We start from the raw sequence: 17812 nt of genomic DNA, 5'->3' as shown, positions 1-17812 counted from the left end.
AACAGTCAAGATAGTTGGTTCCTTGCTGCTTCCGTATTTCCTGTACTTTGTAAGTATTTCTTATAGTGGCAGCTACAGGAATCTTGTAGAGGCTGTCTCTGCTTGTCTGAGGTAGAGCTGGCAAATACTGAAGGCTCAGCACTGAAAGTTGACTTCTAACATTTCCATAGTATGTATTTACAAGACAGATCATGAAGCCTGTAAATATGTTATAATAAAAACATCCGTAATGTATAACTGGTTATTGCAGAGCGCTCATTTCACATGGCTGTAGCTTTCTCTGAGGCCAGTAACCTGCATTTCAGCAATTTCCTTATGTATGTCTTCATAGAGTCATTTATTTACAATTCTGTAAATACTCTACCTCTTGCGTGTAGTCAAATCATGTGTTTGCAGATCTTGTGGGGTTTTTTGTTTCTTTACTGGTTGCATTTGATTGAAATGATGTATATTTGCACCGCGCTTTCTTCCAGGAGGTAGAGATACAGTTCAGATAAAAAAATGTGTGACTTCACCACCAACGCAGAAGTAGCTTAGAAGTGGGTCACAGCATCCACTGAACTCTACACTCAGATCAGATTGAAGAATTTTAAGAGCTGCTTACAACCCCATATCTAGCAGAGAAAATCTCAGCTGATAATCCCAGAGTTAGTAGAAGAGAGTGTTAAATCTTTCAAGCAGGTATTGATCCCCTAGGGAAAGACACAAAGGGGAAAAAGTTATCAAACAGATCACCGAAAGCATTCTTTAGCACCTTAGCTTTCTAGATGTCTCTTCTCATATGAAACCTATCCTTGAGGCAGGACGGTTTGTGAGGCTAATGATTTTGCTTAAAGCTTCAAACTATTATTTTGCACCTTTTGAAATTTGTACAGCCTTAAAGTCTAGTACTAGTCCTGCTGCTCTTCCACTGAGCCCCAGTCTGCAGGAAATGAACAATAAAATAAAAATCTGCAATCCTACACTAGTGAGGTCAGCAATAAGAAGCTGCAGAGTTCTCAGTGTGATTGATCACCTTGAAAGAAGTGAACTTGGCAAGTCTCCAACCTCCATCCCCTGATAGTACCGGTGTTAGAAGATGTCCCCACATCTGTTCTAGCTGGGTCTGACTGAGGGAAAGTGCAAGTATTACCTGCAGCAGGTGGTCTCCAGATTTCCGGCTCTAGAGCTGTTGGTAGAGTGCTAAAGCTACCAAAAGGAAAAAAAGGAGGAAAAAAAAAAAAAAAAAAAAAAATCCAAAAACCAACCACATTTCTGTACCTAAATACTTTTCTAGTCACCATTTACTCCCTGTGTTTTAATCTCTGCTGAGTGAAGGTGCAAGCAGTCTGCTAGGGGGTGAGTAAGCAGGCAGTACACTAACATGCATGCACAGCACTTACTACATTGGCATGCCTTGTACAGGAATTCTCTTGCTAATTCCTCATGTCTTTTGCTTAACTTGCAGGAATTGCAAAGGAACTCGCTTTTGTATTTGTTTATATTAAATCACTGGATGATACTGATCTTTTGGTCCCATTCAGTAGCACGGCTCCTTCTTGTTGTACAGGAGTGCTTGCTTTTGCCTGCTGCAGCCCTATCTTAATGGTGAATGGAGGCTGTGTGTGTGTATCTTATACACATCCCTTTGGCAACCTCTTTTATGAAATTTTTATTAGTATGTTCAGCAATGTGCATGTCCTCAGGAATAACAAACAGTATGGAGTGAATATATAGCCACTCAGATAGTCCAGGGGCTTCTGAGGGGAGGAGAACAATGCTACTTAAAATATTGCAGGATGGCTTACAACCCTGAGGGAGGAGGTGTGGGGGAGGAGAGGAAGAGCAGATGGGCACAGTGTCCATTTAAGGTGGTCTGGCACAGTTATTGGTCAACAACAATGAGATTTTTATTTGGAGGCTCCTTGCAGCAGAGCTGACGCTGGAGAAGTTATGCTGATGCTGGCGGCCTTGACTTGGAAAGAAATCACCAGGCTGTGCTGCTTGTATATCCCCAAGTTGTATTTATGAGTTCCCTGCTTCTTTTTGAATACAGATCTCTGAAGTCTGGGGAGCACAGATCTCGTAGATAGGTTCCATGAGGGAAAAGGATCCTTGTATCTACAGCAATGTAGATATCTGTCTACAGTTAGATCCTGGTTTATCTGCTCATTATGTTTGCTGAATAGGATTGTATTTATCTTTCTTAATTCTCTAATCTGAGTTACCCATTAAATCAAGTTAGTTCATTGACTCTAGTCTGCTCTCTACTAAAATCCATGTCTTCCTGTAAGTTGCTTCTCATAATCAGCCCATATGCCTGTGCTCCCATCTGAAATGGAGGATATTCAGCTCAGTGTCCAGTAAAGGGATTCTGTAGGCTAGAGATAGGTGGTTGTTCATAGCTGTGTCTTTCACTTGCCATGTGATCCCTGTGAAAAGCCTTTGGCTCCTTTTCTCTGTTTCCCTATCTGCAGAACTGTATATCATATTGCAATGTGGTGTAAAGCTTAATGCAGCTCCTTGTGGGTAGTGACATGTTAAGGCTGAGTAAGAACATTTATACACATGTGAACCTTGATATTGATAACAAAACTATAACCTCATTCGCCTAGTTTTCTACCATAATGGTATCAAACTCCATAATTAAAACTGTCTGTGTAAGAGTTCTAGTTTGTTTGTACTACAATTACTCTGTTAATTAGCATGGCAGCATGATGTAATATCACTTAGGGGAATTAGAGATGAGCTGTTTTCTTCAGTGTCTTCAGGTACATATGTGTGAAAAGACAGGCAGTGATCCTTTAATGACAAAGAGAATGGCCAATATTTGTAATCCCTTAAGTGTGAAACGATAATATGCTATTAAAGATTCAGTTCTTCATGATGCTACAAGAATAATGGAAAATGAACGTGACATCAAGCTGAACTGAGATGGAATTTTTGGGGAGGAGCCATCACTTTTTATCATGTATGCACCATCTATAGCATGATAAGTGGTGTGTCCCTGAGGTTATTAAGCATTCCATCAGAAACGTCATTGTCAACCCTGACTGCCTGAGTGATGAGATTTGCAAAGAATGGTCTCATATTTTAGGAATGTACATGCAAAATATTCAACAGCTGATTGTTTGCTGCTAGGAAGTAGAATTTCATCCTTATTTACTGACCTCAGGAGTCCTTCATCTGTTCTGGGTTCCTTAGGCTGTGACAGCAGGGGCTTTGTGACAGCCTCCCTTGGTGTTGCTGGTGGTTTTTTTGTTGGTTTTTTTTGTTTTGTTTTGTTTTGTTTTGGTGCCTGGAGCATCCAGAGACAATGAACTCAATAGGGCATAAGGATATATTCAGGCATGTGAAGTATCCAGCCAGTAGAGTAGTCAAAATTGGTGTAACCCAACAGGAGGCTGGAAAACTGCCTGACACACTTGGCAAGTGACGTAATGCTCCATTCTCAGGAGGAAATTGTTGGACCCCTCTAGCAGTGAACTTCTGGCCTGAAGCTGGAGCTTGGATTGCACAAGCTCAATAAATGTGTAATTATCAATCCTAGAGACACAGCGAACCCCTGTAAAAGTAGGTCCTGTTTCAGGAGTCAGGAAGAGGCCAACATCTAGGCAGTGAGCCCTTTGCACGAGCCAGCTGCTCTGGAGGAGAGCAGGCTCTGATCAGGGCGTGGGCCCTGTGGGAGATGGCTCCTGTCCAAGTGTCATCGGTCATCCTGGGCATCATGGCAGCCAGTCAAACCAGAAAAGCTATCAAGCTTTCAGCCTCCTTCTCAGGTCTTGCTGCTTTGAATTGGAGGCTTGACAAGCGTGTATTAATTCTGCTTTTACTTGAAGTCTAGTTTGTAGCTTTGCTGTATAGGAGCCAGAACTGGATGGAAGCCACAGCTATTGGGCTTTCTCTGAAGTGGTAAATGATATCACTCAGAGAGGGTGAATCTCAACTTTCATAAAACATCAGTCTGATTTTATTTTTTCCCCTATTCTTGAATTACAGTGACTACTATGTAGTGCAGGGATACCAGAATCATTCTGATGGTAGAAATCTACCTACTACAGCTTGAAGCTCAGGACTGGTAGGTCTGTCCTACTCTAATAACTCCAAAATATGAATGTAGAATTTGTGGTCCAGTGACGCTTCCACACCTGTAATGTGACAGAAAGCAGTCACTGAGATCTGAATGATTTCAGACAAACTGTGTTTCTGATATTACAGACTGTGTGTGTACAAACCAGTTCCAAAATGAACACCCTGATGAGCAGAGTCTGGTGACTGGAACTAGCAGTGATTCACATAAAGCTATAGAAAGTGGAATGAGGCTAGGATAGATGAAAATTATTTACAACTTCATTGCATCTGTGTCTGCACAGTGTGGTAGAGGAAGCCAAGACTGCTTGAAGCTGGAGATGTATCTTCTATGGGGGTAACCAGAATCATGTTAACTGAAGCTCTGCTTGTGTGTAACCCAACTAGTTTGCACGATGGCTTGATGAGCCTTTTGTGTATACAGGGTGGATCCAAAGCAAAAACAAGCAAAAGACAAAACTGTTCAAGGATGGTTTAGGGGCAGAACTGAGAAATGGTGTATCCTGTCCATTCCATAGGCAAGGGAGACTTGTTCAGCCTGCTTGCTGCAATTTTTAGAAATGTCCAGCACCATTTCGTTGTCTTTCACACTGCTGTCACCACTACCTAAATGCACCATCCACCGTTTCACTGTGCTGCCATCCACTGTTTGATTTCCAGAAATGTTCAGCAAGTATAGACAAATATTAATGGATGCCATCTTTTTCCTTATGGAGGAATTAAATTCCACATCTTTGCTCCATACACATTCCCCTCTGCTGTCGTTTGTCATGGTAACAAAATGTAATGGGATATTGGTGGAAAGGTTCAACCTCTGCTGCCATACCACCACCATCTGCCTCTGACATTGTGAACCAACATAATGAAATAGGAGTCATTACTTTTGGAGCAGCCCTTGTATGTTGCTTTATAACCCTCCAGACATTCTTTTACTTCCAATTCTATAAAGTGATTTCCTTTGCCTATTACTGGTTTTGCTGGTCTTTTCCCTTTTTCTCTTTGAAGCATGCTGGTCTCACAAGTCCAGTTTCCTTTCGTTCTACCTGTGGACTTCAATTTGTTTTGATATATTTAGCAATTGTGAAACTTGAAATCAAGCTAAGTTTTTTGAATGTGCTAACGATTTATGAGTGGCTGAGTAGAGGAATGTGAAAGTGTCATGCACATTGTTCAACATAGTATTTGTTTTAGCTGTAATCATAGTGCAATATTGAAATATCATAGATTATAGTTTATTATGGCGCTACTGCAGCTAGTAAACAGTGCTACCCAGCATAATTGTTATATCAGTATGACTTTTTAAGGGATCTACCAATATTTGTACTAGAAAACTAGATTTATAAGGATTTATAATCATCCATTTTGTATTGCTTGAAAGTGGAACTTAACATAATACATGTCAGTATCAAAGAAATCCTTCTCTTTGTACTATCCATAGGTTGGAATCCTAATGTTTGGAGGAATATCTAACTCTCAGAGCTAAGGCTGTAGAGGCTTATCTTTATGGGTTAGGAATCTGTGCCACTCTCTGCAGTAGCAGATAGACCTGTCCACCTTCTAATAAACATATCTTCCTTTTCTTTCTTGGTTTGCTACATAGTTGACTCATTTTACTCTTAAGAGAGGAGGTGAATAATAGAGGAAGAAAGAGGGCAATGTTTAAGAGAGAAATCAATCTGCCAGTCAGCAAAGTAGTGAGAGTAAGAAATGCCTGGAAACTGAATCCCAGTCCCAAACTGGTAGGAGTTCCCTGCTAGTCAGTGTTGATTCCTTAGTTTTCAGAGGGAGGAGGTACGATGTGCTTGAGTTACTCATACTATTTCCTTAACTCCAGGGTGTGTTGTGGGGAACCTTCTCCTGCCCTAACCACGGGAACGTAAATGGTATGTCCGCTGGAGTTTTCTTCTCATAGATTGGTCCCCAGAACTCTATATTTCAATTATCCTCCTTAAAGCCTGGCCTTATTTTATTAAGAATGAGGCTATCTTTGTTAACATCAGTCTTCAACCCTTGCTAAGGGCCATTAGACACACTCTTTCTTTCCTGAAGACTGCCAGCATCACAATGTCAGATGCACGTCTGAAATATTAGAGTATGGGTGTGTACATGGATGTGTACATTTATAAATTACAGATGAAATGCTTACAAAGAACCAGCGGAAAACATGAGAATAGACAGTGAGCCTCAGAGAATATCACCGAGGAATGAGACTCCTGATGCAAGGGGCTGATGTCAGCGTTGGGAATACCCTGAGGCAGCATACTGTGAGCATGCAGGGCTCTGTGCTGGAGGTTCCCTCAGTCTAAGAGCTGTGTCCAAGTGACTGTTTGGGAAAGAACTCTGATCTATTTGTATAGCAGCACTAGAGGTGAGGTTTGGGATCCACTGGATCTGTATGTTAGCAGTGGCATGTCCTGCAAACTTATTAAGGGAGTGATAATGGTTACTACACTTAACAGAGTCCCAAATGGAAGAATTCCCATAGAAGAACTGCTAGGAGGTTTTTACTCTTTATTGTGCACTGTGTGTGCAGTCATGCACTGGTGTGGGTAAGTGTAAGAGCGCAAATCCAAGCATGGACACTACAGCCATGTCTTTTCTCCAATCCATGTACAATCTAGAATGTAATGACAATGAGATCCCTGAACAGAGGCAAAAACAGTGAGCCTCTTTGGCCTACAGTAGACCTCAGCATAAGCAAGAGCTTGCAGCTACTTGTAGGAGCATAGCAGTGTGGGCCAGTATGCATAGGGGTGAGCCGAAACCAGCTGTTCCCAGGTTGGTTCAAGGGAATATTCTCATGGCTCTCCTTTTACCTATCCTCCCTTCCCACGGGTTTCATGTGGGAGAGAGAAACCCAGCTTTGCAATCAGAAAACTGTCAAGTTAGTAGTAACTGGCAGTGCAATAAATAATCTGCAATAATAGGAACAAGTGCTAGGGGGAGCAGAAGAGCTATTGGTCAGACAGCCATCCTTTAAACAGTAGGTGTTGCTAGTGGCTTGTTGCAGTGGTTAGTAAACGTCTTTAAACCTGGAAAATATAGCGCTAAATGCATTTGAAAGAGACTTGAATGTGTTTTAAAGCTTCCTGGGTGACTGGGCTTATCTTCTCGAATTCTACCTAACCGTTTGCACTTACCTTAAATTATATGGTCTATGGTCTTGTGAAGTGCTGTTTTCTCTGTAGGAAACAACACAGATTGGATTGGTAATGGATTAACTCAGCTATTCACTCCGTAGTCTGATGCAGCTGCCCTGGGGGTGAAATACATAAGTTAGTTAACCAACAGGACATCACAGCAGAGTTTGTGAGAGACACAAGGTATGAGATTTTTTTATTTTTTTTTTTATATCAGCTGCCTGGTGAAATCTGGAATAATTCTGTCAGCTGGAATTCTTATACCACGTACAAAGCCTAGCCTTAAAAATGCCTCCTGTAGAAACTACTTCAAAATATCAGAAGTGATTTGGCTGGAAAATGGAGTCTAAGGCAATTTTTGTTGGGAGCACAGTTCACAGAGATGTATTTAAGCCAGCTGTGTATACTGGCTTGGGTCCACATCTGTATCACAGGGTTGCACTTGCAGCAGAGAGGACAGTATGCTTATAAGCTATTTTGCTGCACTGAAAAGCATTATGGAACCAGAAGGAGACAATACAAAGCCTTCCTATCTCATCCCACCATTGTGTGAGACTTGCTTGTATTTACCCAAAAAGCATTCTCCTTCACTGGTCTGGCTGGTTTGGTCACAGTATGGTTGTGATACTAGCAATCATCAGAGAATATTGGGGATTTAAGTTTGCTGTGGTACGGTTTCATGATTTCACATATGGAATTACTAGAGCTGTCTGCTGAAAAGAAATTTTGGTATAAAAATTTTGGGAACACTTGGGTTTTTTTCTACTCTATAGGAAAAGTTCATTCTACTGTAATCCATCATTGGTTTGTTGCTTAGGAGTTTGCTCCTAAGCAGCATTAGGTCTCTACACATGCCTGGAAGTTAATTCTTCATTCTGCCAAGTGCAGAATGTTCTTTTCTCTTTTAAACAGCTCTCAGTACCATCCACCTTATTCTTCTGTTACCTTCTGTGTGCTCATATCTATCTGTTGCAGTATCAGTAATCACTGTTGTGATAGCACTTTGTAGATTTCTCTTCCTGTGTTTGTTCTATTGCAAAGCACTCAGTATAGCAATAGAGCATTCATTCATTTGAGGAATGTATGATGTACCTTTTCAGTGCCATGCGAAAAGGACAGTGCTAATGTAAAAACAAAGCTCCCCACTCAGATACAGGAACTGGGCAAATACAGACTAGCCTATGGCAAAAGTAAATATAAAAGCCATCAGGTAAGTCTGTGCTCAATTTGTATGGTAAAATGAAAGGTTGAGAGAATCTCTATAAGGGCGGGGGAGAGGGGGGTGTAAATGATCAAGGAAAGAGGGCAAAATGATCTATGAGTGGAACACCTCTCCTGTGGTGACAGGCTGACAGAGCTGGGGCTGTTCAGCCTGGAGAAGAGAAAGCTGCAAGGTGACCTGATAGCAGCCTGTCAATATCTAAAGGGAAGCTACAGGAAAGAAGGGGACAGACTCTTGAGCAGGGTCTGTAGTGATAGAAATGGTTTCAAGCTCAAATAGGGTAGTTTTAGGTTAGATATAAGGAAAAAACCTATCACAGGGGGGGCGGTGGGGCACTGTAGCAGGTTGCCCAGCGGTGTGGTTGATGCTCTCTCCCTGGGGACTCAAGGTGAGGCTGGATAAGGCTCTGGGTAGCCTGATCTAGCTGTGGTGTCCTTTTTCATTGCAGAGCAGTTGGACTAGATGGCCTTCAGAGATCCCTTCCAACTCTTAAGGATTCTATGAACAGCTTAAACTAAAGGCAACAGTGGTAACACAAGAACAGATTAGTACCATCTAGCCAGTAGTAACTTTAGGCTAGTAATTAAGAGGGTCTTCTCCATCAGAGGAGACGTTCTAGAACAGACTCCCAAAACGAATGTTTTTTGTTGTTTTTCTTTGCCCCTCTTGCTTGGAAATGAGTTTAAGAGAACTCATGTACAGTGGTGTTTGCATGTCCTCATCCTGTGTCCCAGCAGTTCTCAGTGGCACATGAGTAAACGTCAGCATCTATGCAGCATGAGTTCATCTGGTCTGTTTTCATCATTCCTACCTTGGATGATAGGAGAGGAAAAAGCCAAGGGCTCTGCTTTGTGTCCATGCAGCACAAGTGATTGGTCCTAGGACAGTGCTTTCTGGTCTAAAGGTGTAAAGATACAAGAGGGCAGAAAACCTACATCAGGGCATCTGTCCCTCTGCAGAGCACTGTGTAGGGGTTCTCCCTTGTGCTCAGGGGAAGACGCTTGGACCAAATGTCAGATCTAAGCAGTTTTGCAGCCTATCAGCTCTCCATCTAAGATCTGTAGCATAAGCTTATCTCCAGTGGTATCTCACTGATTCTGAGTTACTTCTGCTGCTGCTCATGCACAACAGGCAGAGATGTGTATTCTCACACCCACTGCTCACCTGTTTTTCTCTTCTTCTCTTTAGTAATTGTGCAAGTTGCCTGATAATTCGTCTAAAAGCCCTTACGAGACATTACATAATGTCCTTGGAGAAACCCTGTCTGCTGTAACATTGGATAGATTATTATGTAAAACTTTCTTCTTCTCAGTTTGGTTTTGAGTGGGGAGTCAGGCTGGATTTCCACTTGGCTGAGCCTGAAAGGCTTTGGGTTTACTCTGGATTGCTCCACTATTTTATTAATCTCTGTAAGCTGTGCTGGAATTGGCCTTAGTATCACAAGTGAAACGAGTTTGGCAGGGCTCTCTAGAGGTGAGGAAGCACACCTGCCTGTGCTGTGAGGTATGATTTGTCTCAAGTGCCAACACTTACTCAAGAAAGCCCCCAGTTCTACTGTGTTGATTTAACTAGTATCACCGGACCAGCTCCATGTGATAAAACCTTCCCCAGTGCCCCTCAGGAGCACTGAGCTTTCTGTATGCTGAACAGATCATCAGGCAGGATTGCTGTAAGCCGGTCTTTTCTGGGGAGAATTAGTACAAAAAGACAGACAGCAGCTCACCTGCTGTATCCCCTGCCTTTGGCTTGTGTCTGGAGTGGCTGCTGAAGGTTGGAGGAGTGCTGGCCCACTCTCTCCTCCCCGTGTTGCTGAAGACTCTGTAGTAGCCCTCTCTTCTCTGAGGTCCTGATTGCCCATGGATGGTGTTGAGCTTTCAAGAAGGTCTGAAGGTAGCTTAGAGATTAACTAGTAAAAGGAGCAGTGAGGCCCCTCACATCCCTGAGAATCCTGTGGCTTGAAAATCTCCGACTCCAACTGCAAGGATGGATGGCAGCAAGTCTGACCTCTGCCCAGTTTTCCTGCAGCTGAAGCAGTAGCAAAGTATCAGCAACTACTGGCACCACCAGATTATTTTTGTGAGGAGCAGGGGAGTTGCTTCATTTCTGTGAGTCTCCAGCACTTGTCTGCACCTTGCACTGTTGTCCACTGTCCTGTCTGGCATCCGCAGCAGTGCAGTTCATTATCTGTGTCTTGCGGAGAGACCTGGAGCTTTCAGGGCTGTGCTTCAGGCAGCATTCTGTTACAGAAATGGGGAGAGCAGTGATGAGAGCTTGAGGTGATGTCCTGGGCAGGGGCCATGCCCAGGAACTTGCCTCTCAAAGCTGCGTGGCTGAAAGCCCAGCCAGAAGAGGACAGAATTGTGTCTAGGTCAGCAGAGCTAGCCAGGAACCATTTTCTTTCCTGTTCAGAACATCTGAATGGAAGTACTTCTCTGAAACACTTATTTTGGCTGGATATTTCAAGGCAGAATGAAAAATTTTGTTTCAGCTCGTAGAGTTCTCTTTGAACTGGGATTCTGAGAGAACCTTTTCTTCTTGAAAACTGAGATTAAAGGAAGTTATCTACTGCAGAAGACTTTCAGTTGAGAAGTATATAAAAAAAATGCAAAATGTTAGTTTAAAAAATCCCCTACACTGGGGGGGGGGGGGGGGGGCGACAACAATTATTTCTAACAGCTGTGGTTTTCAAAGGGAATTTTTTCCAGTGAAAAAAGTATCAAACAGCTCTATTAAAATTGTATTTCCTTCTGCTTGTTAACTTCTCTTTTCTCCCTTATTTGGGACATCCTGTAACAACTCAAAATCCAGAAACCCTTCCCCCCCCCCCCCCCCCCCCCCCAAAGATATGCAAACCTCCCTCATGAACAAGTTTCAGGCTTGTCATGAAACCTGAACCCAAGGAAGGTTTCCTGGCTTCAGCTTTCATTCTGATGTTGCACATGGCTCTGGCTCAGAGGATCACTTTAGTCTTGGAGCAGGGATGAGGAATCCAATTGTGTAGAGGGGAATAAGAAGATGGAAAGTGCATGGGCTGAAGTGTGGAAAATCTAGCAGTAGGATAACTTTTCTGTCTCTGCTCCTAAACCTCAGACTGGCGTTGTGCTGCATGTACTTCTCGCCATCTCTGGCAGCAGTACTGGATTGCTGTGGACCACCTTAAATGTTTTCCATGCCAACTGAGCACAGAAAACTTCTGAAATGGGTCTCTGCTGTGCAGTGCATTCTCTCTTAGCAGTGCCCTCATGGTGACTCAGTCTCATTCCCTGCTTCTTTTAACCCACAGCAGGTCAAGAGTTTAACAAAGTGACTAGGGCTGGAAGCCAAGTCCCCAGAGTTGCAATCTGCAGCCAGCATGCCAGCATCTGGAAAGCGTTTGTGACCAATAAAAAATGAATGTGCAGACTCTGCCAAAGCAGAAATCATTTGGCATCTCAAGCCCAAATCTTTACAAGATGATTCTTCTGAGACTTGGAAAGGCTTGCCTCAGTGTTTTCTAATAAAAACAATTTTGGGCTGGGCCAGTAGTCGATGAACAGTGCTATGTGTTGCCACGTGGGAGACAGCCAGTCAGGGATAGGAAGAATTTACTGGAGTGTAACCTTGGGCTGGCTTGGGCTTGAATGCCTTACATCAGCAATGGACTGATGGCTTGGGCTGGGGACAGGGCAATATGGATGCTACAACAGCTTCCAGACAAAGCATGCTGTGACTTTGGGCTGTTTTATCTGGTGCCACAGGACCCCCAGGGAGGGGCAGGAAGAAGAACAGAGGAGTAGAAGATTGCCTTACTATTAGGGCATGAAGCTCTTGGTCAGTCTGACAGGAGCTGCCTTAGTCCTATCTATGGAAACGGAGGCCTCCAGCAGTCAGCAGCTACCTTTCCAGATGGCGATCTGGAGTGCTGTGCACAATCTCTGTTGGGTACAGCAGCAGTCCCACCTGCTTGTCAGATCCTGATTGCGAGCAATAGTGAGATTCACTTACAACAGGGGTAACAGGGGAGGTCCATGTCCATTCCTGAAGAGACCTAAGAGAAGAGAGATGGTCTGCATGTAGGTTTTGATACCTTAAAGGCACAGGTCTGTCAGGGGCATTCAAAATGGAGGAAAGAGAAACAGGATGTGCGAATGCTGCCACTGTTGGTTCTTACCAGCAGCTAGCTCATAGTGCTATTGCTGAGCACATCCAAGCACTTCTTGTTTCCAGGCTCTGTTTCTAAGGATGCATTGAACTCAAAGCCCTGCTCCTCCATATAGCACTCATCTGGATGGCTTTGTCCATATGAATGTTCCTTCCCACAGCTGGCTTCCTTCTTTCTCATTGCTTTCTCTCTCTGGAGTGGCTGTGACTGGCAGTCATGTGCAGGCCTCTAAGTCTGTTTAGACTCCAGTACCACATACTCTGAATTCCACTGTGAGGAAACCAACACAAATGAGTGGAAGATTAGTAATCATCTTAGAAGTTGCCAGAACAGTTCTTGCTGGAGCTATATGGATGTTGTTCTGTTGGTGTCATCCCTCTGACCACAGAATCAGTATGGTGCCATAGCTAAAGCAATGCAGCTGGGGTGCAAGTAACCCCACAGATAAACCCTGGTATTAATTCTGAAACAGTGAAAAAAAGCTGATGTTTGCTTGATCTCCATTTTCTGAGCATGAATTTGCAGATGGATTTCTACCAGGGAAAAGGAAGCTGGCATCTGAACTGCAGGATTAGAGCACAGATATGATCCAGATGCTCTAGCTTTGTACATTTGTTCTTGCCTTTGAGGAGCATCAAAGCTGAAGTTTAAGTAAGGAGAATGTGGAATCCTGCAAGTGAAGAAATTTTAGTTTTTACATTTCAAACTGCAGATATTCAAAGTGAGGTCCTCTGGGACTCTTAGGGCTAAATTTAACACTGCCGTTTTACCAATTTTGATTTTTGACCTCCACTGTTTGTTCCCACCTGGTTCCTGCTTGCAGTAGGAAGTTTAGTTGGAATTATCATGTGTCGGCTACTGCATGTCAGTTTGCTTTTTCAGATGTTTACAAAGAGTAGGTTAGGGTAACTGACCCAGGGTGGGTAAAAACATCATCACTTGAAGAGATGTTAGTGGTTTTGATCGATATACAGTGTTGGTGAAATTCCCCTTGTGTTCCTAGTCCCGGCAGGATTAACAAAACATGTGCAAAATCCCTCCAAAGAAAACTCAGCCAAATCCACCTGATTTGGAAAGTTTAGTTTGGGCCATATTGACTTTAAAAGCTGAGGAAGTCTTGGCCAAAACTAGTCTGAGTTTAGTTCTCAGAACCAAGAGAAATCCAGATACTTAGTTTTGCTTCAGAGTGTTTCTTGAATCCCTTGGAGTTATTGCTGGTTTAAAATGAGTCCTTGGGAGATGATTGGTTCATAAGGGCCACGTTCTCCAGAAATGGCAATTATGTTTTCCTTTTGTTATTTTTCACGCTCTTTTTGTGAAAAGTGTGTTATCAGCCCTAGTAAGAGATCATTTAGAGCTTGCAAAATACATCTTGTGACTACTCAGCACTTTCCATGTGTCCCTGAACAGTGCTTCTACTTCCACTTGATGGAGCCTGGTTTCTCTGTTTCTATTGTCCATGCAGCACTTTCCTCACAGCATTAAAAATTTTCCACTTCCTACAGATGCTTGGATATTCTGGTCTGGGGTTGCATTAACTGTAGGAGTGCTGCTGCATTGATGTGTCTGTGAAGTCTACTGTAAAAAAGCAGGGAGGTACTGGGCTGTGGCATCCTGGACAACTGGGCAGTACAGTTAGCGTTGTGAGCCCTACATGTGTAGGGTGGCAGCTGAAAGGGTGGAGGCCTGAAGGTAGCAGTGGAATGTAAAGGAGCTCGGCAGCGATGCAGAATGGACATCTTACAAGTCAGCCAGTGTGCATGCTGCTGCGGCATAAGCAGACAGTGCACCCTCACCATGAGGTGGCAGTGGTATGTGAATGGGACATTTCATCCTGTGATGATCCTGGGACTGGAAATCTTTCACCGTTTTGATTTCTGGGGACTTCATGCTGAAGCTGGTGGTGTAAGATCATTAACCCTCTTGCAGACAGCAGACATGGAATGCTTCTGCTGTTTGTCCTTAAACATATTCAAACAAAGACATCTGTTATATCTAAGCATTCTCCATGGTTGCTGCAATGCTTTCTTCTACCCTACCTCTCTGACAGTGAAGGGTTAAATCCATATGCCTGCTGATGAGCTGTGAATATGCAGCTAGGACCTGTTCTCAGGCATGTGTCCATTTCTATAATCCAGTCTTCTCCACTGTGGCACAGACCTGGAGGCTCTTCTGCAGCCTAGCATGGCAGGTCTGCTGCCATGGGATAAGAGCTGGTAGGATGATTTACATAATCACATATGCAAATAAGCCAAAATCAGGGTCCTTTCATTCAGCTTGGATTTTTAAGGAGACTGTATCCATGGGCTTGAGAGCAAAGGGATTTGAAAGCATGGTTTTCATCTCTTGACCTCTTGCAAAACAGAGAACACCCCCGGAGATGTACTCCTGTTACCAGACATGTACAGCCCAATGGGTATAAACGATTAATAGTGCAGAAACACTTGATAACCCACGCCATGCAAATGCACCCTTAGCCTCTAGGCCTACATCATCTGTTCCCTCTACTGAAAGTGTGGACTGCATCCTTACGCAGGAAATGAAAGAAACTCCATCTCCGAGGAACAAAGGGAATTCATTTTTTCATCTGGTAGAACATTTAAAAGATGTTAAGAACAGCAACAGCCTCACACCTGTTGCATACCAGATGAGCACTGGTGGAGAAACGTGGAGAGGTCATTTTAATGTGTGCCCTTAAAAAGGTTACAGAGAATAAATCAGAGCACAGCAGTGTCCATCAGTACTCAGAATGAGGATTCCAAACATTGTGCTCTCACTTGACTCAGTTTCGTAGTCCTTTGAGCTACCTCTGTCCTGTAGCAATGGCCAGCTTGGCCTGGGCTTCAAGAAAGCTCCTGGAGGGCTAGAACTGAATGGCATGGTCTGAACAATTCATGATGTTTTTTCTTTTTCAACAATTCACTGATCAGCTCAGTGATCTTCTCCTAGCCGTGACCTGTGTAGGGATTCCAAAGGAAAACTCCAGAACAAATAAGGCTAATGAGATAGCAGTTTATGGAGGCTGTACATGTTCTTAACTTGAGTGACTAGGACAGGTCGCAGTGGCATCACGTATTTTAGCCTGGCTAATGGAATGCTCTGAAAATGTAATGAATTAGTTATCTGAAGATACTAACTTTAATCAAACTTCTTTAATCCTTTAAAAAAAAAAAAAAAAAAAGATATTCAGCTTTTTCTTGCAGCAGTGAGACGTGGTAAATTGTATGTGTTAATTAAATATTGCATTAAAAAGTGTTAATTTTTTCAAGTGAATGTGCATCTTGCTTGGCATTTCTATTTGAGAGGGCTGCTCTTGCTTGAACATACGTAGAACTTAGCAGTTTGGTTTAAAACTCTAGGGAGAGAAAATATAACCAGTCACCCCAGATGCATGCCACAGATGAAACAAACCAAAAAAAGTAGGTGTTTTCACTTTTGTCCATTACAAGTTCTGGTTGCTTGAAGCATAACACTGGCCATTCAGAGGTAGGTAAATCTTGTTAGGCAGTGTCTGTAGTCTCTTTACCCCTTCAGCAATACAAAGTTACCACAGGTATAATCATAGAATCATAGAATCACCAAGGTTGGATGATTCTATGATTGATCAGAATTGGCTCCTTAGAAGTGTGTAAGCTGTTCCTGCCCAATTGTGCCTTCCTTCTGCACTCCACTGGTTCCAGCAGAGCTTGCAGTTCTTCTAAATCAGCGTTTCTTGTGGTGATCTAACACCAGCATCTACACCAGCAGGACATTTCAGAAACGCAAAGAGCAGAAGATCTTGTGCTTTTTCTGGGAACCAGGTAGTACTAAAGAAAAAAGAAATGCATTTCTGTATTCCTCAGAATGCAGGTATCACAGACAGTAATAAAGCTGTGTCTTTGGCCAGGGCAGCACCCATATAATGACAGTATTGAGGACACTGTGCTCTCTCTGAATCTTCCTCCCAAAATGAAGCTGAGTACAATTACTGCTAGGAAAAAGTGCTACTGTTAAGACTTATCTGAATCCAGTCTTTGATGCCTGAAAGCGAGGCCATTTTTAATGAGATGTGTTGAATTTGTTTAGCATTTTGCAGCACCATTTTGCAGCACCAGTATAGACCAGGCAGAACTAGTTAGGTGATTTGGTATATCATGGACAAGGGGCATAACAATCTCTTCTTGAATATGAGCAGCTAAACATTATGGCTGCTGCCAGCACCACCTTTCTTCAGCAAGCCTGCTAGTGGCTGAGGCAGGAAGGGTGGGGAATTGAAGGGTACTGGTGTTTTTTCCTTTGGAAGGTGAGCTGCTGCATGCTAAGCTGAGTTTGCACATTTGGCAGAAACTGGGTGTGCCTCTCCTGTGGTCTCATGGAGAGACTGGAAGGCTGAGGTTGCAGCAGCCTTTAAAAATGCTTATCCATGTAATTTGATTCTGTGCATTGTATCTACAAGTCACCTAGGATGTCTGTGCCATTTCTTGATATGTATCCTAATGAGAAGTTGACCTGGACTGCAGGTGTCACCCAGTGTCCAGATTTGCAGGTCTGACCAAACTCAAGCCTGGTGAGAAGGGTGGTATGCTGATCAGTTCTGATTGTGGAAACAGAGGTATTAGCCACAGCAGAGTATCTTGCAAGTGTGAGTATTTATAGGGAGGCAGATGTAAACCACATTTGTCCTGTGTTTCTGGCAAAGAAAGAGCGTGAAATATTTGTGACCTAAGTCATTGGCTTTCTTGCCATTTGTATAAAAATTTCCAGATGTGATTGTTGATGCTTCACCTGGGACCAATTAAAGGAAGAAGGAATATCCAGAACCAATTGTATACATGTGGATACTTGACTTGTTTGTGTGCACACACATCTCTGTTGCAATATGTCTGTTTTAAAATAAAGCAGAATTTCAGATCAAAGAACTTCTATTTTCTCTTTCCAGGGCCTTCCTTTTGTCTACAGAACCCTTTTCTTCTCAGATTGTCCCTGTCCCAAAGCTCAGGATCTATTTGGAATCTTTTGATGCTTATATTCATCACACCTTTTCAGTTGTTTTACCTCCAAATAGCTGCTTTGTGGCTCGCCTTCATCACAGTGCTCTTTTGTGCAGTCACAGGAATTTTAGTGGGGAAGATTCCCAGATGTTGTAAGCTTGTAGAAAGATAGAGTGATGTCCCCAGTAATGCAGCAGAGACTAACTACAACAGGCTCCAGCACAACATCACTGGGTCCAGTTCTGTCTCCTGCACTCTCTTTCCTCGCTCA

At 43.0% G+C, this 17812-nt stretch overlaps 1 long non-coding RNA gene across 3 annotated transcripts in view; it reads left to right on the top strand.

The window, feature by feature from the left end:
• Positions 1-17812, top strand: part of LOC128084669 (uncharacterized) — a 78519-nt gene that overhangs the window by 45029 nt on the left and 15678 nt on the right. The window lies entirely within an intron of this gene.

The sequence above is a fragment of the Tympanuchus pallidicinctus genome, unplaced genomic scaffold (genome assembly GCF_026119805.1).
Source record: "Tympanuchus pallidicinctus isolate F22 unplaced genomic scaffold, pur_lepc_1.0 scaffold28, whole genome shotgun sequence".
NCBI lineage: Eukaryota > Metazoa > Chordata > Aves > Galliformes > Phasianidae > Tympanuchus > Tympanuchus pallidicinctus.
This window is presented reverse-complemented; position numbering and strand designations above follow the sequence as displayed.